This window comes from Ictidomys tridecemlineatus, chromosome 4 (assembly GCF_052094955.1).
Source record: "Ictidomys tridecemlineatus isolate mIctTri1 chromosome 4, mIctTri1.hap1, whole genome shotgun sequence".
Classification (NCBI taxonomy): domain Eukaryota; kingdom Metazoa; phylum Chordata; class Mammalia; order Rodentia; family Sciuridae; genus Ictidomys; species Ictidomys tridecemlineatus.
The window spans coordinates 133,012,000-133,036,131 of NC_135480.1; positions in this window are offsets into that span (position 1 = coordinate 133,012,000).

The following is a 24,132-nucleotide window of genomic DNA, read 5'->3' on the forward strand; positions in this document are numbered from 1 at the left end:
CCCTTCTTTCTTTCTCTGGGTAATGACAGAATTCAAACATTAGTATTGCAGACATTCTAGAGACATTCATGTTAGGCCCATCTCTATGGATTACTGAACTTTTAAAAACTTTCATCTTTTACTTCCCTGATATATTTGTAAAAGTCCCATCATCATTATCTCCCTCTGCTAACAAACTCCATTTGCTTTTTGGCTATTATCTTTTCCTTGTCAGTCATAACTAATGGGAAAGAATCTTGTTTAATTTTTTCCCCATCTATTCTATTCCTGTCATGCTTTTATTTCCCCTACATATAGATCTTAAAATAAGTCAAAGAAATCAGTTCATTAAAAAATTATTTGAATGCTTCTCACAGCACACAGGCTTTCATTTGGGTGTCACTTTAGATTCTTCATCTCATTCTTATTCTCCCAATTGGATCTTTCCCCTAGCACAGAACACAAGGTAACTCTTTAAAATGATCTTTCTGAAAGTCTGATACCCAATGTTATGATCTGTAAAACCAATTTGTATGACAGTCAGCTTTGAGTTAGCCATGGTAACTGGGGAAATATTGGCCTGTTATAATTAATTGAAAGCTCTCAAAAGGAGCCAGAATTCACGTAGGGCACAGCTCTTTACCCTCCACCAACCCCGCTTTAATATCCACATACATATGTGCATTCAGAGGTATCTTCCTAAACTTGTTCATGGGTTTTCCAGGAGGCATGCTAATAAACGTTAAATTAATTGAAAAGGGAGGATCAGAAGCAATAGCCAAAAAAAAAGGCAGTATGGCCACTGACACAAACTCTTAGAAGAAATTACTTCCAAGAAGGAATGTGTGATTATCGAGGAGGAGAGAAGATAAAGGGGGAAGTTCAATTTCTACTGGATTCCCTTCTTTATCAATTTAGTGTTACAGAAAGGATGTATTTTCTTTCCTTTATTTTTGTATATGTAGTGGGGCAGGAACTGGGAATGAGCCCAGTGGTGCTCTACCACTGAGCTACACTCCAACCCTTTTCATTTGGAGGAGGAGTGAAACTATATATTGTTTCTTATTGGCACAGCATTATAGTTATACGTAATAGTGGGATTCATTATGCCATATTCATACATGCACATGACATAATTTGATCAATCTCATTCCCCAGGACTTCCCCTTTCCCTCTTCTCCTCTCTCCCCAGTCCTCTGGCTCTGCTCTTTCCCCCTTTTTTATTTTATTTTTTTTATTTTGTGACAGTGCCTCACTAAATTTCTCAGGCTGGCCTCGAACTTTCAATCCTTCTGCCTCAACCTTCCAAGTAGCTGGGATTACAAGCGTGCACCATCATTGCCAGCTAGAAAGTATGTATAATTTAAAATAATATAAAGAAAAAAGAAAAAGCCATATGAAAAATCTGTTAAAGTGTTAATTACCTTTATAACAATTATGTTAGAATATATTCAAATCATTAGCTATTTCCAATAAAGAATATACTTCTGTGTGACTACACACAATCCACATTAAGGGATTAGGACCCATGGGACAGCAAGGCATTGCAAGTAGCTCAGGTAGATGACAGTGGAGCTGGGATTGGAAATAGGAAAAGGAAAGCTAAAATAACCAAAATGAATCTGTGCCAAATTTGTGGGCCTTGGACATTTTGTGAAGTTCCAAGTCTCTAAGTGGCTTGACATTTGCCACCAACTATGCTTCTTCATTGTCATCCAAAATAGATGTCATTTCCTGGACTGCCTTCCCTGCATCAAAGGAGACAGGTATTTGTAGCAAGCCTCAGGTATGTGCTAATGCTGGTGTTCATGAGCCTCTGCACATTCATGGAATTAAAGTTGGAATGCTCCTAGTTCCCTTGTTAATCTTTTATGGACAATTGGTATAATCACCAATATCACAGAAGAAATTTTATTTTATGATCCCCCTAAATATGATTTTTCTTTCTTGGGAAAATTTTACAAAGTAAATTTGAGTGGAGGAAACAATAGGGAAGGAGGAGAGGCACTCTCCTGTTGATAACTAATTTTTTGGTAAACATTCTTAATCTTATTTAGACATAGTTCACAGATGAAATTTTTTGCACATATATATTTCTATAAAATAACAAGAATTGGGGCTGGGGATGTGGCTCAAGTGGTAGCGCGCTCACCTGGCATGTGTGCTGCCCGGGTTTGATCCTCAGCACCACATACAAACAAAGATGTTGTGTCCTCTGAAAACTAAAAAAAAAAATTAAAAAATTCTCTCTCTCTCTCTCTCTCTCTCTCTCTCTCTCTCTCTCTCTCTCTCTCTCTCTCTCTCTCACACACACACACACACACACACACACACACACACACACATACACACACACACACACACTCTCTCTCTCTCTCTCTCTCTCTCTCTCTCTCTTAAAAAAAAAAAAGAATGAAGCCCAATCAAAGAGGGAAATATCTCCTGCTTCACTTAAAAAAATTTCCAGCAATTCTGTAAATTCATTTTTAAAATGACATCTTTATTTTGATTGAGTGACAAATAACATCTTACAAATTAAAGCAGAGATTTGTATATATGCTCCCAGGATTAAACTGTTCAGGATAAAACATTTGAAAAGGAAAAAAAAATATGTATGTATATATACATACCTCAGCCCCTTGCTGCTTACTAATCCTGTGGTTAAGCTTGCCAGAGATGCCCCTTAACGTTCTCAGGTAACAGAGGGGAAGTGACACAGAGGAACCATCTGAAAAGCTGAGGAGAAAAGCGCGGGGCTACCCTGAGGGATAAAAAACAGAAACTGGAGCAACGTCATCCTAGCCACAGTTGAGGAAGACACTCAGAGGATTAGCACAGGATTGAAAGCAAAAGTGACAGGAAGGACTGGGAGGTAGCAATACATAATGGTGGTTAGAGTTGAGACCACTCGAGGAGTAAAAATAACTGCAATGGAGTCCTGAGCACCAAGTTAAAAATAGCCATGGCAGGGGCAGGTGTGTGCCTTCATTCCCTCTCTTGATAAATAAGGCAACATACACCACACCAAGCATTTCATTTAATCCTTACAAATAGACAAGTTTAATAGCCCCATTTTAAAGATAAGAAAAATAAAACCAGAGAAGTCTAATAGCCATAACTAGCTGGTTGATAAGGACAAACTCAGGAAAGACCCCCTTCTATAACATCTGTTTTTCCCTCCCTGCCTCTTGACAATACCTGAGGCAGATTCTTTAGTTTTCCAGTCTTTCTTAGGCATTAAAAGAGTATCATTTTCACTTGTTAAATCCAATCCACTCTATTCCCCTACTTGGGAGGCTGAGGGCAAGAAGATGGCAAGTTTGAGGACAACTTAGCAAGCAACTTAGCAAGACCTTGTCTAAAAGTGAAAAGAGCCAGGGATGTAACTCAGTGGTAGAGCTGGGTTAACCTCAAGGACCACCACCTCCACAACAAAAAGTGAAAAGGAATCCAATCCAATCCAAACTTCAATGTCCCAATCTCTCAATCAATTAAGAACTCCCTATTCTCCCCCTAATTTGTATCCTCCCTGATTTGAACCCTCAAGTTCACAGACCATGAGTAAAGCGGTGAGTTGGCATGGTCTCTTTTTGAACTCTGCTTAATCCAAGTACCCACTTACGCATTCTGATGATTTTGTTTTCTCCAAGGTTAAGAGCAGTAGGTAGATGCAATTTCAGGTTGATGTCTTTTACTTCACCTCAGTGCCTCTCCTCCCACCCCCACCCTCCATGGAATCTCTTCCTGTTAGGATCCTATGATTCCAGCAAACATCCTTCCAGGTAGTTCCAACAGAACCTACTCCAATCTGTTGCTGCTTCAGGGAACTTGGCCTTCAGGAAGCACTATAAATGTTTTTTTTCTAGCAAACAATTGAAGTTCAGGTCTCTCCCAGATGTAGCCAATGTACCCTTAAAGTATGGTCTGAGACAGAGGCTGGCATGCAGATCAGGATCTTTGGGTCATGATCCCAGGCAAGGGAGAGAGAAACAGCAGGATACAATCAGGTATGCTTTAGGAAGCTGGCCCCAATGAGGGACAGAGTGGTTATCCTGTTAGGACTATGAACCTTTATAAACAGTCTCAGAATTGGAGTGGATAGGTGGAGGAGGGATCTGAAGAAAAAAGATAAAAGCATTTGTCTGTTACCTCCCATCCCTGGTTGGCAAAATGAGGCCCCTCTGGTTTTCACTCCCCCCGATTCCCAAATCAAGAATAAATTAATCCATTGTCATTCTATCAGAGAAACTCCAGACCAGGAAGACAAAGCTATGCCATGTGGGCCTAAGGCCAGGTCCTGTCTTCTCATTGTATCAGTAGGTGACAGCTGCAGGAACTGTAGTAACAGGGAGGTGGCCAGGCAATTTTAACATGATATGCAGCAAGCACCTGGCACACTTTTTCTACTGCCCTTGTTCCTTTCCTAGCTGTTAAAGGATAATTGCTAAGTGTTTGCCTTGCATGCCCAAGGCCCAGGTTCCATCCTCAGCATGACCAAAAAAAAAAAGAAGATAATTTCTTTTAAAAATATGTAAAATTCATGTTTCTCAAGCAAAGATAAGATGAACTTACGTCATGCATCGAGGTTATCTTAAATTCATGGATTAATGAGGGAACCATTACGATGTTAGTCCCAGTTCAAAGGAGAATACAAAGAACAGACACATATTTCTGTCCTTGGAAATAGCGAAATGAAAAGACATTTGCATAATAGATATAAAACTGGTTCATTTGGAAGAAAAAAAGAGAGGAATCAATTGCATTTCCATTAGACAAAATTCACTTGCATCTCTGTTGATAGAAATAATTTGCATTACTATCAGTTTTCTCAATTGACAGAGTTGTAAATTAACTCATAAAAAATGGAAAGTGCAGATCCTAGAGAATTATAAAACCTGGAGACCATTATGGACGATGTCTACCTTTTCCATTAGAAAAGACCCAGTTATCTTTTTGTCCACTTTGAAGTCTTTCACAGTTTTTCCTGACAAGGTCATCATGAAGACTCTAGTATTTATTTTCCTATATGCCCATCAGACATTATTCCAGGAATTCACTTGTGAGTTCACCCAAACAACTAAAGGGCAAAACGTTAGTCGAGGGTCAATAAACTATGACAGGTCAAATCTGCAAAGTGTGCTTTTAAGAAAAAATTTTACTGGCATACAGCTACAGTTACGTACTGTGACTCCTTTCATTCTGCCTCAGCAGAACTGAGCAGTTGCAACACAGATCCTGTGGCCTGCAATACCTAAAATATTTACTATCTGGCTCTTCACGGAAAAAGTTTGCTTAGTTCTGCTCTGGGTCATCAAGCAAACAGCAAGATTGTGAAATGCTGGTTTTCCTTTACATCAGATGGCTCCTGTCTGTAACAATAGTTTTCCAGGAATTGGGGCCAAAAATGAAGTGCAGGAGCAATGCCTGGGCATATTCTAATCCTGCTCATACTTTTCATAGAACCCTTGTCCTCTCTACTATCTCAACTAACTTTCTCTGTATAGAATGGAGCTGGGCAATTCAGGAAAAGAGTCAAAAGGCTAATTTGACCACTTCCTGATCAAGTCTACAAAGAAATGGCTAGTGACTCTCCTTGCACAGTAGCACTCATTATCTTCAGTTTATTAGCCTGAATTGAAATTCCAAGATCACAAGAAAGGCCACATGTTACTTCCTATCCCATAACTATCCAAAGGCAAAGTCGCTGATAAACTATTAGAGAGATAAGATTTGAAATCCAAATCTAACCTAGTTCTAAGTTTGTCCAGCTCTCAGAATGGGCACGAGTCACAAGTTTAGGGTCCTTAGGGACCCATCTCAGGCTAAAGTCACCTACTTTCAAAACCATCTTGCTGCTATTTTTAAAGATGTTGGATGTGGCAAGAGCACTAGGGTGAGAAAAAATGTTTTGGGTGGAATACTTGATACCTCTTGCTGCTTCCCGCTATTCAGATGGAGGAGGAGACATGGGTCGGCTTCCACACCAGCCTGGCAGAAGAAACAGACGTCTGTCTCAGGACGGTATCTCATACTCTCAATAGCAGCCAGGAGTGCTTTCTGATCCAAAAGAAAAAAAAAATGTGCCTCAGCTAAGAAATGTGAGATTAAAATTCAACCATATTGAAATTAATCTTTAAGTTTCATTCTTTTCTTTTCTTTTTTAAGCACTGATCAACAACAACAAAATCTTTGCATTTCTAAAGTACCAGGAAAGGAGTTTCTATCTAAGACTGGCCTGGAAAAATCCAGTTAGCAAAAGGCCAGGGGAGAATTGAGCCATCAAAGTACAACATCTTTGCAATCATTCATCTTATACTTTCATCTCAATACACTGAAAAGTCACATAATTATTCTGGTTTCTATGACTGTAACAGAATAAGAAACTCAGGTTTTGAGGGGATTATCTTATTTTATGGCCTTTGATCTTTAATCTGAGCATCAAGATGGTTTCTTGGGCTGATATATGAAGATCTTTACTGTAAAAGTATTTTCTTTGGTTCTTTTCATTCATGAAGGTCAAAAGTCACATATGAAGCAATCCTGATGTTATCTTGGCCCACTCTTGAGACATTGTTAAACAAAATAGTCAGTGGATACCAAATAGAATATGATGTGTACCGAATACTGGAAAAAAAAAAAGCAAAACTCTGGGGCTCAAATTTGAATTCAAATCATGGCCCTGCCATTTACTAGTTGTGTGATTTGGCACAAATTGATTCATGTCTTTGAACTTAAGTTTTCTCACATATGAGTTAAGGATAATGATTACTTCTGAATTTTGGTGAGATTTAAATATGAAAATTAAGAGACTCTTAGCATGAATCCTGATGCCTTACTGCATTCAGCGGTTACCACGTTCATGAGAAATTTTATGGATTTTGATATTGTCATTAAACAAAGACACACTCCATTACACAGTTAATTTCTCCTTGTTCTATCCCATCCCCCTATCTCGGATGCACTTACACTTCTCTTTAGTTTAGCTGACAACTTCTTGACCAAGCAGGAAAAAAAGGGAAGTCAAACTAGCAATAACTAACCTAAATAACAAAACCCATCTCTGTGGTTAGTTAGGTCTGATTCAACAATTAGCCTGTAAGTTTTAATACCAGAGGGCACCTCAAGAGATGAGTAACACAGATGAAGAGAGTGAGTAATGACTGAGAAAACAAATGCTAAGCTTTATAAACTGAAGCACTCTTGTTGTGTAACACCACCACAGCTGCTTTCCTAGAGGGCAGTGTCAGAGCAAAGCTTTTGGGTTTCTTAAATTCAAAAGAAAAAAGGATCTTAACAGCATGATCATAAAATTTAAAAATGTTTAAAAATACTCTGAACATCCACAAGCAGTTATAAAAAGATGTTGGCTATTTATTTCAGCTTAGATGAATTTTTCCAAAAAGAAAAGTTATAGTTTAAATAAATAAAAAATATCAGTATTGGTGGGGTATGGCTTTATATATTGATATTTAAGCTCTTCAGTGGATTAGAAATAAAAACTACATGGCCACTGAAGATGTGTTTTTCTGCATCTTTCCAAAGCAAATAATTTTACAAATTACTTTAGAAGTGGAATTTGCTGGGTGCCAAGAATGTCCTTGTATATAACCCAAATAAGACATAATCTGCCCAATATAAACAACACCAAAGAGGTCTTCTTTCAACTGCATCCATGATTTTATGATAGTTTTCTTAGTTATTGCACTGGAAAGTCTCTATTAACATTACCAAATAACTCTAGTCCAAGAAAAAGTTAAGATAATCCAATGCCCAGGAAACTTGCTCACAATGATCTGGTTCAATCAGTAGTGTGAGGGCCAAGTAGACCAGAAGGAGTAAGAGGATACTTCCTGTTGCTTTCCACTTGGCATCTGCCCGAGCGGGTTTTCTGCCATTTATAGCTGTCATAGTAGAAGACTTCCCAATTTCATCCCACGCAGTGTAGCGTGTGTCAAAGGGTAAAATTATTTTCTCACCAATGGTGCTACCTTAATAACAAAGATAAACAAGTACTCTTTCCAAGTTAAGAGAGGTAAGAAGTCTTTGCTGGCTCAAGCCCATAACCTGTTACTCACTCTTTCCTAAACACTCATCATCTTTAGAACACATATTTCGAGTGAATGTAAATTTATATAATAATGTTTGAATTTCAGTAGTGATTACTTCCAGTTGAAAATAAAATTCCCCAAGCATAAAACCACTAAATTTGAGCTATAACTGTATCCTACACTCTTAGAAGAATGCCTGGCTCACAGAAGGCATTCAGTAAATATTTGCAGAACTGATGACTGTCCACAAAAAAATAGAATTAAAACCAGGAGAACAGGAGTAAGATCACCCATGGAAGGTGCAGAGAAGGGGAAAAGAAGAGAATACAGGCAGGTAAATGAAAGAGGACCTTAAAAGTAATCATGGAAAACAAAAATATTTAACAGAGGAAAAAGAAGGAGGAGGAGGAAGAGGAACATACAAATAGAAAATGATCAGGAAAAGCCAAAGAAACTTCTCAAAAGCATTTTTTAAATACTGGCCTTTCTTTGTGTTCTTAAAAAAATAAATACACTTATTTTTAACTTCAATTTTCATTCTGATCCTTCTATAAAAAATTCATGTATTTGTAATTTGACTCCATAAATAAAACAGGTAGAAAATTAAAAGTAATTGCTATGAAAACATTTTCTTTCATACTGAGAGAGAGGATAGAGAGATAAAAATACGAAATGTTTAGATCATCCTTGATAGTATCAATTTAATTTTTATAGAAATTGGCCTGAATAAGTGAGTTCCAGTAGCAGTGCAGAAGCTACCTCCCTTGTATGATGAGCCTTGGGTCACACACCATCCCTCACATACTCAGTTGGTTGAATCAGGAAAAAATCTACCCAGATTCAAGGGAAAGAGAATTGGGCTCAGCTTCTTGATAAGGGAATAGAAGGTCTCATTGCCAAAGATCAGGGAAGATGAAGCCTTAAGAGGAATTTGAAGTCATAAAGGATCTGCCCTCATGCATGGATTAATGCTTTTTTGTGTGAAAATGTGTTCAATATTATGGGAGTTGAACCCCCTTTTTTCTTTAATTTTTTATTCTTTTAATATTTTTTTTTAGTTGTTGAGAGACCTTTATTTTATTTATTTATACACGGTGCTGAGAATCGAATCCAGGGCCTCATACATGCTAGGCAAGTGCTCTACCATGGAGCCACAAACCCAGCCCCCCACTTTCCTCTTTTTCACACCTATTCACTTGCCTTCCATCCTCTGACATGAGTTGAAACAACACAAAGCACCTGCCAAAAGCTGAGCAGATAGTGGCACTACATTCTTAGACTTTGGAGAACCATGAGCCAAAATAAACCTCTTTTCTTTATCAATTACCCAGTCGAAGTGCTCTCTTGTAGCAATTTAAAATGGAGAATGATGATACTTCATTCCATAGTTGTGATAGCCAACTTGCTGTTACTGTGACAGGATGCCTTATAAAAACAACTTACAGGAGGAAACAGTTATTCTGAGTTGTGTTTTTAGAGGTTTAGTCAATGGTAGGCCATCTGCATAGTTTCTGGACCTGGGTGAGGCAGACATCATAGCAGAAGGGTATGGCAGATCAAAGCCCTTACTCAAGAAGAGTGGGAGGAGGGGTCAGTGATAAGAAATACCCTTCAAAGGCATACCCCCAGTGACCTATTTCCTCCAACTTGGGCCCACCTCCTAATAGCTTTGAACTCATGCATTGATGAAGTTAGTGCCCTCATAATCCAACCATTTTCCCAAAACCCCACTTCTGAACACTGCTGCACTGGGGCCCAAGCCTTCAACAAATGAGCCTTTAGGGGACATTCCAGCTCCAAACCACAACAGTTGACCTTACCAAACTGTTCTGCAAAGGCTTCTTGGCCTTCTCATTTAAAACCCTGAGCAGCCCCTGCAAATATCCCCAAGCCTAGCTCTAACTAATCCTTTCTGTCTTGAACACCATAATGTTGTATTTCAAAAGTCATGATTTGGATACAGAGAACCCGGGTCCCCATCCTGGTTCTTCAGTACACCAGCCAGACCAGGTAACCTCTCCAACTTCATTTTCTCAACATTAACAGGGGGTATGAAAACCTGAGTTACCTGTATCACACAGAGTGATTCTGAAAATCAACCTAGATGAAAAAATAAAAAGCATTGTTTTCTAATACTAGTTTCTAAATGAATATAGATATTTATCCTTTATTACCAAAGCTTAAAAATTTCAATTCTCTGCTCTGAATATTCTCTCTGCCCAATCAAATGTACCAGCCTTGATACACTATTGACTTTAAGTGTTCAGGGTCATAAATCTAAGCTGCACAGAATATAACCCTTAAATATGCATTTTAATGAGCCGAGGAAGGATTTAAAACAGATATATAAAGTGGTTTCCCCACTGAGCATTTTAATTCAAAGCATAAAAAAAAAATTCCTCGATAGATAAAGAAAGAATTCCTAAGGAGCACAGAGGAAACCAAAAAAGGGCACAGTGGCTCTCTATGAACTTAAGAAATATGCAGATTGTGCTTCTCAGAATTTTGCTTGGCATTTTGCATTTTGAAATAGTCTTCTTAAAAGTACTTGTCAAGAAAATACATCATCAGCCCTTGCTCATCATATACTATATTTTTTTTTCAGAGAAACATAACAATTCACCCTCAAGTCAATGAATAGCAAAAGCAATAAAATTAAATCATGCTAATAGCTGCCCTCTCTTCCTTCAATCTTCAGATCTTATTATTTTCACAAAACAAATACTCATATATCATAAAAAATTTTGAAACTACTGCATTTAACAAATGCAGAAACCAAATTCTGAATATTGTGCACTAATGTGGGTTCTCTTTGGGGGAGTTGTAACTCAGAAATGCAAGAGAATATCCGGTGAGTCAAATACAATGTTTATATTCATTCTTTCTAATGCCTAGAAACTTGGGCTATAAAACTAATATAACTGAGAAAAATAGAGATTAATATTTATGCATAATATTAATTTTCACATAAGATTTTCTAACCCAAGTTTCCTCTATCGAGAATAACTACCCCACCTATATTAACATGTGTCTAAACTTATCAAGAGACAGACTAAGGAATTGGATTGCTAACTCCAAAACTGGTATTGACCAGGAGTCCCTCAATCCTTCTAGTGAACTAAGGGATTTAGAACATGGAGTGGCAGATGACTACACAGACTAAGAAATCACAACCTGAGCTACTTCTTCCTGCTATTCCTTGGGTCTTGTCTCCCTGCTCTCCAACCCCCATAACCCCATAACCTCCATTTTTGGCTCTGTACTTCTTTCTTTCTCCCAGTTCATGTTTCTCACTCATGTTTCTGCTCATGATTTTGGCATTATAATACCCTGATATTCTCAGAATTAACATTTACAGTTTTGACTCTTTGGAACCATAAAGGGGCGGAAAGGTGAAGAAATAGGTCCATATTGCCAAAGCAAGAATTGGCCTCCTATATATTACAAGTCTGCTGTGAGAATGGAAGTTGCTTTAATAAGGAAGTGTTTCTACTTGGCTTCTCCACATGCTCTCCATGTGCCTGTAGGCAATATCTCTGATCCTCCAAATAAAGCCCACATCTACTGCTAGTAATGCAAGTGAAGAGATGAGGAGGATCCCCATTAATGTGATGATCCTTACCCAAAAAAGAAAACAAGTTTGCAGAACAGTCCACATGGTAGATCGGTCTCATTACTATCTCTAGGTCTTTGCCTTTTACTGTGTAACTTTTCATGACCTCCCATGGTAAGCAGGGTGATTTCCCTTAAGTCTCACTCTGGGTTCATCCATGCGACTTGTTTTAGCCAGTAAAATGAAGTATAGGGTTGACAGATTTATTAAATAAAAAAATATAGGCTATTCTAAGAGAAATTAGTGCATTTCAAGGCTAGATCCCAAAAATCTTTGCATGTTTCTGCTTATTTTTGTGCCTCTCCCTGCCTGAGCTAGATTGGTTTTGGAGACAAGTCATAAGGAACCGAGCCAGATCTCTCTTGTCACTCTAATTGAGGTCATCTGGTTCAGTCAACAGTCCCCCAATCTTCGTTCAAATGAATAATCCCTGCCAGATCTGCAGAACCGTCTGGTTGGCCCCCAATAGAACCCCCTAACAGTAGGCATTGCTTGCTACAGGCCTCCAAACCCATGGCTGCTTGTAATGCAGCATTATGATATTAATAGCCAGAATAGCCCTTCAGGGGAAACAGGCTGTGATGAAACTTGTGAACTTGTTGATACAAACAGAATCTGGTGATTTTCCTATAAATGCCATGTACTTCTCCCCTTCCTACCTCAAACTGTACATTGAAACACCAGGGGAGAAAGCCCCCCAATTATCTATTTCTTCCCTCTGAACAATGAGCTGAAACCCCTCTTATATACCTATTGCCCTTCTCTCCGTGACCCCTACGAATTAGGTCGACATGTTGGCGTTGCCTAAGGCTCCTAATAACAAGGGCCAGTTATGACAAGCTTGTTCTTCTGTGGCTTCTGAAGATCACAGACCCAAATAGCTTGCTTAATATTCCAGGGAAGGGAAAGATTCAAGATACACATCTCTCTAATCAGAGTTACTCTGGGTTACGTGTGCAGTAGCATGTGAGAGCTGAATTCCTGCAGTTCAGCTCCAACTGGGATAATTGAACAGACGCAATCTATAGAAATGATGGTAAGACAAGACCTTCACCTTCATATACAAATAGATAAAAGAAATGACCCCAAGACCTTGTTTGGCTCCCCCTTTCCTGGGAGGATGTTGGTGGCCCAAAGGACAGACTAAAGAGAATTTCAAGGATGTCTCAGAAAATTTTGAAATATGTTCCCTACAATTGGTGGAGGACTAATTCTTGATTCATGACTGAAGAAGCAAAAATAAGGTACTATCTGAGATCTGCCTTCTCTTGGGGAACAAAGAACTATCCAAGGAGCTGTCTCACTCTTTCAGAGATGGTGAGGAGACACTTGCATTCTTAGGGCTCCATGAGCAAAGGATGCTGGGATTTGGTGGGAGCCATGCCAAAGAGTGACCAAGTTAATCTTGTTTGGGGTCCGGTTCAATGTGGAAATCCAGCTGGCTGGACAACCACAGCAACAGGTTGGAAAGGTTTCAATGGATCCATACCGGCTGACAGAGGAGCTTCAAATGGCCACCTGAAATATACATAAATCTACATAGGTAAAGGAAGCTGCAGGCAGCAGAACTCAACAGCCTCCCTCTGAAAGCCCCAAAAAGCACCCATGGAGAAAGTGTCTGTTTGACTCACCAGAGATCTAGCTAGGGATGGCAACTTTAGGTCCTAGGTAACAAATGAACCCAGCCCTGTGAGAACCATATTTCTGTACCTTTCCTCCCACCTTGACTCTGGCAGAGAACCAGCAGGGGAGGGAAAATGCAGAGAGGGAGAGGTAAGCAAGGAGAGGCAGCGGAGAAAGAGTAAACCAGTGCATCACTCCTGAAGAAACGGAAATGATTGAATGCTATCACGTTCAAAGTTTTGATTAACATCTCTACCGTGACATTCTAATTACTGAATTGAGATTGTGTTTGCAACCTAAAGTGACCTTGGAGTGCCTTCTGTATTAGAATGGAGGCAAAAGCAGTAAGATCTGCCAGAGTTGATGTCCCAGGGCAAGGGAAAATTAATCCCACTGAATCAAGCTTCAAGGTATGTTGGGTGAAAGACTATAATGCCTATTTTGTTTATGTCACAGTGATGCTTGTTAAACTCGCTGGTTACACATTGCTGAAGCTGTGTTTTCTACCCTTGATGATTTACACATGGTTGTTTTCCACCCCCTCCCCCTAGTGTTTTGCTTGCACTTAGAAATAAGGTGAAATTTTTTGCTTTCAGTCCACTGGATCCTGGTTGTGATCAGAAAGAGATTATTGAGGGTAAGAATTCTCAGGGATCAAAGAACATCAGGGCTTAAAATATGTAAGGTGAACTGGAAGGACTAGGGGGCATTTCACGTAGCCTTCAGGTCTCTACTGGCCATCTGATCTGAATGAGTCGTGACGGGGCACATTCCATTCTCTACTCCCAGGGACATCTTTTCTTCTGTGTCTTCTACACCCCAGGTGACCCAGCTCAGTCTCCAGAAGTGAAAAAGAAACCTCTTTCCTGGGCCTCAGACTCAGTCTCCATTTATATATTTTAAGAGTTACTGCAAGAACACTATGAAATAGCCTAAAGCAAGGCTCACTAGAGAAAGTAGAGATGGCAATTAGCATCAGAATCCCGTTGTCTGATACGACAGCTCGCGGGCATTGCAGACATAGAAAATTCCCTTCATTTTAAAACACGTCCCCACATAAAGTGAAAACATTGGGAAGAGAGAAGAATCTCCATTATTCACTTTTTGTTTGTGTGCTGTTGGATCCCATTCTTAAGATATAAAATAAATTGAACATAAATTATTGTTTTAAAACAGCCAAGGCTAGCTTTTACTTGGGCTGGTGAGACTAATCCTCAACCAGCTGGCATTAAAGGAAACTTCTTGCTTATATTTTCCTGTCTCCTCGTGGCGCCACACAAGTCCAAACCTGGTGGCCAGATGAGATCCTTTCTTAGTTGTACCCCAGACTAAGCCTGACAGAGGGGAGAGTGGAGGAGGGAAGAGAGCAGCCCTACTGGAGCCTGGAAAGCCCCTGACAAATCATTTGCTATAAAGCAAAGACAGTGAAACAAAAAAGAGGGACATTTACTTTATCTCTGAAAAAGCAAGAAGGACCCAGAGCTCACACAGGAGAAAACAATGCAAAAGGGAAATTTCTCATGGAGAGATAGATCTGGACTAGCTTAGCTCAGAAATTCAGCCTGCACATGTCTCTTCCCTGTTGGAGGACTCAGCCGTGGCTACCTCCAACCACAAACACAAATCCACACACTTCCAAAATTGTTTCATGTTCTCGGTTCAATCTGGACTATTCAAATGTTTAATCCACTTCAACAAGAAGTTATTAAGCCTTCACTTAGGACAGGGATGATGCAGGGTGGCAAAGAAGAAGAAAACATGGATCCTACCCTCAGAGGGCTGTTGATCAAGGACACAAACATGATTAATACAGATAACTACAAAATACTTTTTGGTATATGCTACAATACAAGAAACACAAAGAAGAGAAAGATTAAATCCATCCAAAAGAGAAGGAAACAGAGTGTTGAGAGAGCCTTATAGACACAGTGGCTTCTGAGATGTGCGTTAAATAAAGAGGTAAGGAGAGGGAAATGAAATAGAAGAGACTGTTCGACGGCCGGAGGATAACTGAAACACTAGCATTTCCAACCTTCATTAAACTAACCTATCCCAAGAGGCCAACTGGATGAAATTCCAAAAGATGATGGTACTGAGGGGAAATTGGAAACGCAGGATATGTTATCATTATAGTTGCAGAGTAGGAACAGAACAGAGAATCAGACCCCATTCTGTGATAGTAGGAGCAAATGTGACTCTCTTTCTGCTTCCTAATTGCCCTGTCCTGAGCTGTTTTCCTCCTCCAAGCCCTTCCATCATGATGTTCTGCATCACCTCGGGCCCAGAGCTATGCAGTCGGCCATCTGCGGACTCAGACTTCTGAAACCATGACCCAAATAAACTTTTCCTCCCTTCTGTTGTTTATCAGGTCTTTTGGTAACAAAAATAAAAAAGCTGACTAAAGCCAGCAGTTAAATCTGAACCAGATTCTTTGGATTCAAAAGGCAGGAGTGAATCCCAAATGTAGCATGACAGCTACTATTACCCTGCCTAAATTATTGGATGTTTAATTCCATTTTTTAAAAGATCTTCTTTAATTTACTTTAAGGCAATCATATGAGAAGATAACATAGGCAATTATCAATTTTCTCTACAAATGCATATATAAACTGCATATGCTATCAAGAGTCCTTTGAAAAGTCACCTGAGAAGATCTGCAGCTAATACCTTTGGGAAAGAAATGTGAGATATTTCATAGACCCATGATTATAAGGTCAGAGACTGAGAAACGAACTGAAACTACAGGTGTCCTCTATAAATGTGACCATCCAGGCCAACTGCTTCATTGTGTGGAAGGGTCAAACATCAGTGATGCCTCCTTATTGGACAGCGCTCCCAAACTTTGCCACACTCTGAACTGTCAATCATTATGTGAAACAAATATGCTCATTCTTAGTGATCAAATGGTTCAGGCTAGATCACTTAGGAAAATTTCTCTGGAAATTGCTATTTTCATGTCAATAGGTACAAAACTGAAACATTAACTATAGTTGAAGGGCATTAACAAAGTTTCAGTTTCTTCCCTTATGGAAAGGGGATAAAAATTGTGCCAATTTAAAGGAGGTACTATGAGGAATAAATGAGTTGAAGAGTTCTTTAAAAACAATATGTGATACATAATAAGCACCTTGTGAGTGTGCCCACAGGACACAGGAATTAAAGGTCAGTCGTCAATCTCTTTGTGGCAACCTTGGTATAGGAATTAATCCAAAATATGCTATTTGGTATTAATTCCAATTAAGAATTTTCTGTCTATATGACCCAGGAGACAGGGAGGTTGAACAGAATCTGATTCCCACCTCTTTTATGACCCAAAACCACACATCCAGAAAAAGGGGAAGGCCTTTCTAAAGGAAGAGTCCCTCTTTATTAATAGCCATAGCTCTCCCCTTCACATCCAAACCCGCCCATTGGAGCCCTTTCAGCTTTAACCACAAGTGTGGTCATTTGGCTTTTCAAATGACCACATGCCTCAGGAATCCCCTCCTTGTCTGGTCAGACATCTGAGGCTCTGCTGTCTCTGATCATAATCAATAAGGAGACCTCAGAAGTTTAGAGAAGCTTCAACTGAGCCACTTACAAATGTTCTCCCATCATTCCTGGAACGAATTAAGCAAGTGGCATTTAGAGTTACTCTTTCTGCTTTAGGATAACATGGATGTGTTGCAACATGGATCTGATTCTCTTTCCTGATTTCCTAGGGACTTTTGCACAGAAGCTAGAGATGAGGACTCAACCCTCAGAGCCTTTGGATATGAGGAAAGTCCCTGTTGGAAAGAGAAGGAAACTAACCTTGCTGGGCCCCTGATGAACAGTCCCAGCTGAGCTCTTTTCTAGCAATGAAATTTCTCTAAACTCCACAACAATACATTACTGGAAAATCTCTTAGTTTTGGTATCAGCTCCCATCTCTGCATTCTGAAGAAAGTCTGGCTTGCACAACACTTGAGGTCGGTCAGTCCTTACAAAGGTACATGAAACTAAGTGTGAGGACTTGGGGAAGGATTTCTGTTGGCTCCTGCTAATTCTTCTGGCACTTTTGTATATGTATTTAACTGAGGAAGAAACTGAGTGTTGGTGAGGTTAAATAACATCTGAAGTTCACGCCAGCTCAGAGCCAGGACATAACAGTGCTAGATGTTGGCCTCCCATTCAGCACCCAGTCCACTGTAGTCCACTGAAGGGGTAGAGGTCATGAGGGAACAGAACCAAGGCAGGACAGAAAATGGTCACCACAGAGGCCTGTAGTACTGAACACAAGCCAGGTGTTTCTGGTGGTCTAAATAGAGTTCTGCTGGTCACTTGAAGCTGATTTGGAACTGTTTGACTTTGGGGGCTTCCTGCTTTGTTCAGCAGGAAGACAGATGGAGATAGGGGCTGGGCCAGCCGCACAGTGACAAAAAGAGAAAGTGAGGCAAAACTTCAAGAATGAATCTGACAGGATTTTTCTATTTTCTTTTTCCTAGTGGAATGCACTATATTTCAGAACCAAAACAGAGAATTCAAAATCAAAGCAAAGCAAAGTCAGGTGCATTGGAGCACATTTGTAATCCCAGCAACTGGGGAGGCTAAGGCAGGAAGCTTGCAAGTTCCAGACCAGCCTCAGCAACTTACAGAGACACTGTGTCAAAATAAAATTAAAAAAGGGCTGGAGATACAAATCCAGGCAGAGCACTCCAGTGTTCAATCTTCAGCAACAAATTAATTAATTAAGAAGTGAAGCAGGATAATATCATGCTAAGCAAAATAAGCCAATCCCACAAAACCAAAAGCTGAATGTTTTCTCTAACATACAGATGCTAACTCACAATAAGGAGGGGGCACCAGGGAAGAATAGCATTACCTTAGATTAGGTAGAGGGAAGTGATGGGAGTGGGGGAGGAGATATGGGAATAGGAAAGATAGTAGAATGAAACAGACATTGTTACTGTTGGTATATATGTGACTGCATGACCAATATGATTCTGCAACATGTACACTCCAAAAAATGAGAAGTTGTATCCCATCTATGTATGATATATCAAAGTGCATAAATGCATTTTACTGTCATATACAACTAATTAAAAATATTTTTTAAATTTTTTTATAAAAGTAAAGCAGAGCAAGCAAAATTCCTGACTCAGTCATCCCATTGGAATCAGGGAGAAGTCCCTAAGAATCTCTGGCCAGGTAAAAGCTCACTGTCCTAGTCACAGAGTAAATACCTAGATCAAATAGCTTTGGAACAGGTCCTGGAAAGGGAGCTTCCTCAGAGAGTAAAAATGGATTGTGGGGTTCTCATTCTGGGAAGAAACAGCCTACAACTTTAAAAGATGTTTGTAGAAACATATTGTCTATATGTATGGTCTTTATTCTACGAATAGAATTTCTCTCTATAATTTTGCATTTAGAGTGCTGGCAAGAGATTTGCCAATCCCTGCCTACCTGGGAGAGGTGCTGCCTATCTGGAGGAGATCATCAACCTGAACTAGGAACCTGATGGCAGTTCTGAATGGTTCACTTGAGATGGAATAATCCTATAGAGAAGGTACACAACACTTCCCAAACTTTGGTTATCTAGTCTGGTGTGCAGACTCAGACACCTGCCAGGGATCACCCATGAAACTGCAGGGAACTGGGCCTGCAAAGCCGATGAGATATTCAATTGCTTGTGAAAAGTGGACTTGTCCATAAGTTCATGGGTAAAGGAAGATGATACATTTGAATGCAGGAAATGTTCTTCCTGCTAAGAAAAGCAAGAGAATAGATAAGTAAAGTGGCCCATTTTAAGGACTCAGAATGAAAAGACAGCCCAGATGAAAGGCTGGCTTCTCATTGTAGGCTCTTTTTCTATCCTTTTGTGCTATTAGAGGTTAAAACTGTTAGGCATAAAGTCTGGCCTTCTTTAAAAGCTGGAGGTCTTGCCAACCTGCTGTAGTATCATAGCTCCAGTGCAAGAAAGGAAATGCCTAGAGTTGAGACTTTTTAAAATGACATTAAAAGTATATAAGATATAAAAATATAAAGTACGTAAGGCATTGACTCTAAAATATGAAAAAAAAACGATGCATCAGAACTATGATAAAATGCAATGGCAACAAAACAAGGAAGGCTTGATCTTGTTCAAACTGGAACACCATTTTACTTCCTTCACTACTTCTTTAGAAAATGGGTCTTTATTGTTCCTCCAGGTTATTCATTCTGATTACTAATGTCAACACAGTTACACTGATAAAATTCTGTTTCAGTAAGTTCCAAGACGGTGTTTGAGCTAGCATATCCCACTTTATGCAACAGATGAATTACATGAAAATTTAAAGTGGAAAGAATCTGGGCACAGTGCCCAAATGTATAAGAAAAATGTCCTTCTATGAAGGGATTTAGGTTTTCTGCAAATTATCAGGTATTTAGTAAATTATTTGTAAAAAGATCAATCCTTTTAGGAAGGCATTATCACTTCAAATATATCTGAATTTTCACATACTGAGATTTCCTACAGCAAGGCAGGACTGAGCTTTATCATCTTACTACTTCTGATTGGCTTGATTTTTTAAAAAGAGTCTTGTACAATTTGTATTGCTAGTATAAAACTTAAGTATATGAGGCCTGACCCTATAAGTGAGAAGAGAATAAATTGGAGGCCACAGGGGTACAATTCGGTATATTAACTCACCCTCTGATTTAAATTTCAGCTTAATGGAATGAAGTCACAGCTGGGTGGAGAGAAGAATGGTTTCCTGCCAGTCTATGTAGCTGCCTAGTCAGGAGAGAGAACTACTAGTCGCTCCCCAGTGGGCAGCAATGTAAGGCTGAGTGTGGGCAGAAAAGTTAAAGTTCCCCCACTCGGGGGGACGCACATGCACACCAGTCCTATTGTATTACTCAATACATAAGTTGAAGAAGATCAAAAGATAATAGAGGTCCTAAGAAAGAAATTTCTTTCTCACACATAAATGGGCAATTCAAGACTATCAAGTGGCTTCTTGTTTGTGTGGAGCTCAGGATGCCTCTAGACTTTCTTCCATCACTGAGAAGTGGTTTGTATCCTTGTAGTCCCAGGTGGATACCAGCACATGGTCCTGAATAGATACCAGCAGTCATTTCAAACATTGGATTATTATTCCTGTTCTTTTCTAAACTAATAGAGGTCACATGACCACTTGAACTATAAATCACATTCCTAGTCTCCATTGTAGTTAGAATTTCTGGCTAAAGGGATGTGAAAGAAGGAGTTGAGCACAACTTCTTCCTTTTCTTTACACCATCTTGGACAAGAAAGTCAAAGCCCACCAGGTCCCCATAACAGCCTCTCCTGCCTGCTTTTACATGAAAGACAAATAAACTTCCATCTTTTCAGCTGCTGTCCTTTGTATTTCTGCTAAACCCTGTGGAAATGAAATCCTATCTAAGATACCCACATCAAAGGAAACTTCATGAGGGGAAAAATGTTGATAACCCACAAGTTCTCATCACTAACCCTTTTCATTTATGCATTTGATAAACATTTGTCTAGCATATGTAATATTTCCAATGGTTGCCAGGCCCCTTAGATGATATAGAAAGAATGTGCCCTAATCCCTTCCCTCAAAAAACTTCATATGAAATAGAATAATGAAGTGTGCAATACTGAGTATATACCAGGCACTACTGTGGTGATTTTCACATGTTTAATATCATTTTTATCTCTCCTTTCATCCAAAGGGTTTATTATGTCTTATCTACCCTAAATCATTAAAAGTATGCTCTTCAGATCTCTAGAGACCTCCTATAGATCACCTAACTCCTATAATACCTTCTTCTAAAAATATTCAGCTACTGTTGTATTATTTGCAAAATAAGCCAATGTTCAAAATTCTTAGTAGAGGTGAACATCAAAGCTCTTTGGGAATTGCCCAGGGCTGTCCTTGTCAGAAGAATCTAATCAAGATTTAGAGTTATATTTCTGAGCCATGAGTCAACTAGTACACCAGATTGCTTCATAGGTGTCTACATGAAAAGCAAGAATGCAAGGCTGTATCTGACAAGTTCCAAGTATATCTGATGCTTGCTTTTGTGTAACTAGTTCCTCTTGAAAGACCACCTAGGCATTGTAATTTTCCCAATGTCACTATGTGTCCTAAATCAAGCACAAGCTTATTCCTCCCCCAACTATAAGAAAGTTAGGGTCACCATACCTACATCATGGACACAAAAATGTCACCTCACTTGTTCCAACACTATGACTGCAATCTGCATTTTATCTCTTTTTCTCACTGCCCAAAAGAAATCCCTGGTCAATTTCTTTCCTAAATATCATTTTTGTCTGTTTCTTTTGGGACTTGAGTCTTTTTTTCTCTGGGCATTTTTCTTCCCATATTTCACACATAAAATAGCATTTGAAACCTTTATTTCCCTTCATCCAATGGGTTTATTTATTATAATTATGACTAATTTACCCTGAAGCATACAAAATAGCTTGCCCAAGTTTTTGTAGAATTATTATATCATCTCCTAAGTCATATCACACTTTGTGATAAAACCCGACTCTTATTATATCATTTGCAAAGGTAAGGCAATGTTGAAAATTCCAGACTTGCAAAAAGTCTACATGGAATAAAATTTTTTTAATTACATAGAATTAATTTTTTAAATCAATTAAAGCTTTTATGTGTGCTCAAATTATAATACCAATTCTGGATGATCACCCAAGGTATGAGAAAAAGCCTGGTTTGCCTCCCCACTATAAGGGTAGTGCAAAAGATGACAAGAGGGCTGGGCTGTAGCTCAGTGGTAGAGCACTTGTCTAACATGTGTGAGGTACTGGGTTCTATCCTCAGCACCACATATAAATAAATGAAATAAAAGCATTCTGTCCATCTACAACTACCAAAAAATAAAAATTAAAAAAATTAAAAAACTCTCTTATATACCAGGATGACTTGTCCCAGAGAATTACCTACATTTAGCCCTGTAGGAGTCCTTGCCATAGATAATTTTGAAGAAAGGGACCCTGATTTTTTATGTTATTTATGATTAACTAATAAAAGAGACTAACAATCCCCAGATCCTACTGGCTTTACAAAAATCAAGGCTCATTTCTTATTCATATCAACATCCAACTGGGCTTTTACTGACCAGCCTTCAATGTGGAGATTTGGAGGCCCAGACTCCTAATATGTGGGAGTTCCACAGAACAGTTCCTCTACATTTGACCAAAAGACAAGAGACAGGAAAAAATACGAATTATTATGCTACTATTTCGTGTTTAACCTGGATATTACATTGGGCCTACCATATCCTATCATCAAGAACCTATGGCTCTACCCTGATTACAAAGGAATCTGGGAAAAGTAGATTCCCGGCATGGCCTTGGAGAAGGAAGTAGGGCTGGAGACCAAGAGCCAGTCTCTGTCCCAACCTTGAGGACAGGACATCAAAAGTTAGTTTCCACACCTGCATCAAATGGTTGGTCTACATTTTTGAGTCCCTCAGTTGCATATGTCCAGTGACTATGAGGCACCACATACAAAGGAAGGAGGATCTTAGCCATGAATTTGCAACCCCCAGTTGCAGTGTTTTCCAATGGGCTTCAATTTCTGTTGCTATTCCTGCCAGCCATCCCCCACTGATCTCCAATGCCACCATAACATGCCTTTCCACAGTTCTGGAAAGTAGAACAGTGATCTGTTCACCTCCATAGAGAAACAGAGAAAACCCAAAAACCCTTGTACTGATTTGAAGAGTTGACTCTACTCCAGTGTTTGTTTTCAATAACAGTGTCCTGTCTTCAGGAGGGATTCTTTCCTAAGACCTTCAAGAAAGTGGCCTTTTCAGTCCAGCACTTTGTAACCTATCAGAGTTGTAATGGCAGATTACTCTGAACACATGATCCTCTGAGGCTGGGATAGAAGCAGCAGCAATGAACTCAACGTTGGCTATGGCGATACGGTACTTATTATGGCCCTAGAACTATTCACATATCCATGAGTTCTTATTATAGAAACAGAGTAAGATTACCCTTCCTTAGTACCTTGAAGTCAGTGGAGTTTTGAGACTTGACTTGGCCAATGAGATAAAAGTGGAAATAATATATCATTTCCAGTTAGAAATCTGAAGAACCACTACTTGGCTCTTCTGTGTCTCCCATTATCACCACCCTCCACCCTGTGATGATCTGGTGATACTTTATCCCTCCGAAAATTGGCACAGCAGCTATGTTCCATAAAAGGTCTGTCACCCTGGGTGCCCAAGAGACCACAATGATCAGAGGTCCCCAGTGATTTATTAGACATGTAGCATAAAGAAAAATATATTCTCAGGCACGGTGGTGCACGCCGGTAGTCCCCGTGACTCCAGAGGCTGAGGCAGGAGGATCGCAAATTTGAGGCAAGCCTCAGCAACTTAGTGAGAACTTAAGCAACTTAGCAAGACCTTGTCTCAAAATAAAAAAATAACAAAAAATAAGGCTGAGATGTGATTTAGTGTTTAAGTAATGTTGGGTTCCATCCCTGATACAAAAAAGAAGAAGAAGAAGAAGAAGAAAGGAATGAAGGAAAGAAGGGAGGGATGAAGGGAGGGAGGGAGGAGGAAAGGAAGCAAAGAAGGAAGGAAAAATAAAATAAAAATAAAAATTTATTTTTCTTTATTAAGTCACTAAGAATTTTAAGAATAATCTAATGACATAAAAGACATGGATCCCACGTGATTCCTTTTTAGGGCTCCATTTTTTTCCATGTAGTATCATTTTGTTATGAAAATTTTCATGCTTGAAAATTACATGTATCAAATTCTTAAAATATGCTCATGTACCTACTACCTTGCACCTGAGAGATAGAACACAACCAGTCCCTTCAATCTCTAGCATGTGACTTACCTGTATAGATTGCTCCTCCCTTCCCTCAGAAGATAGTGA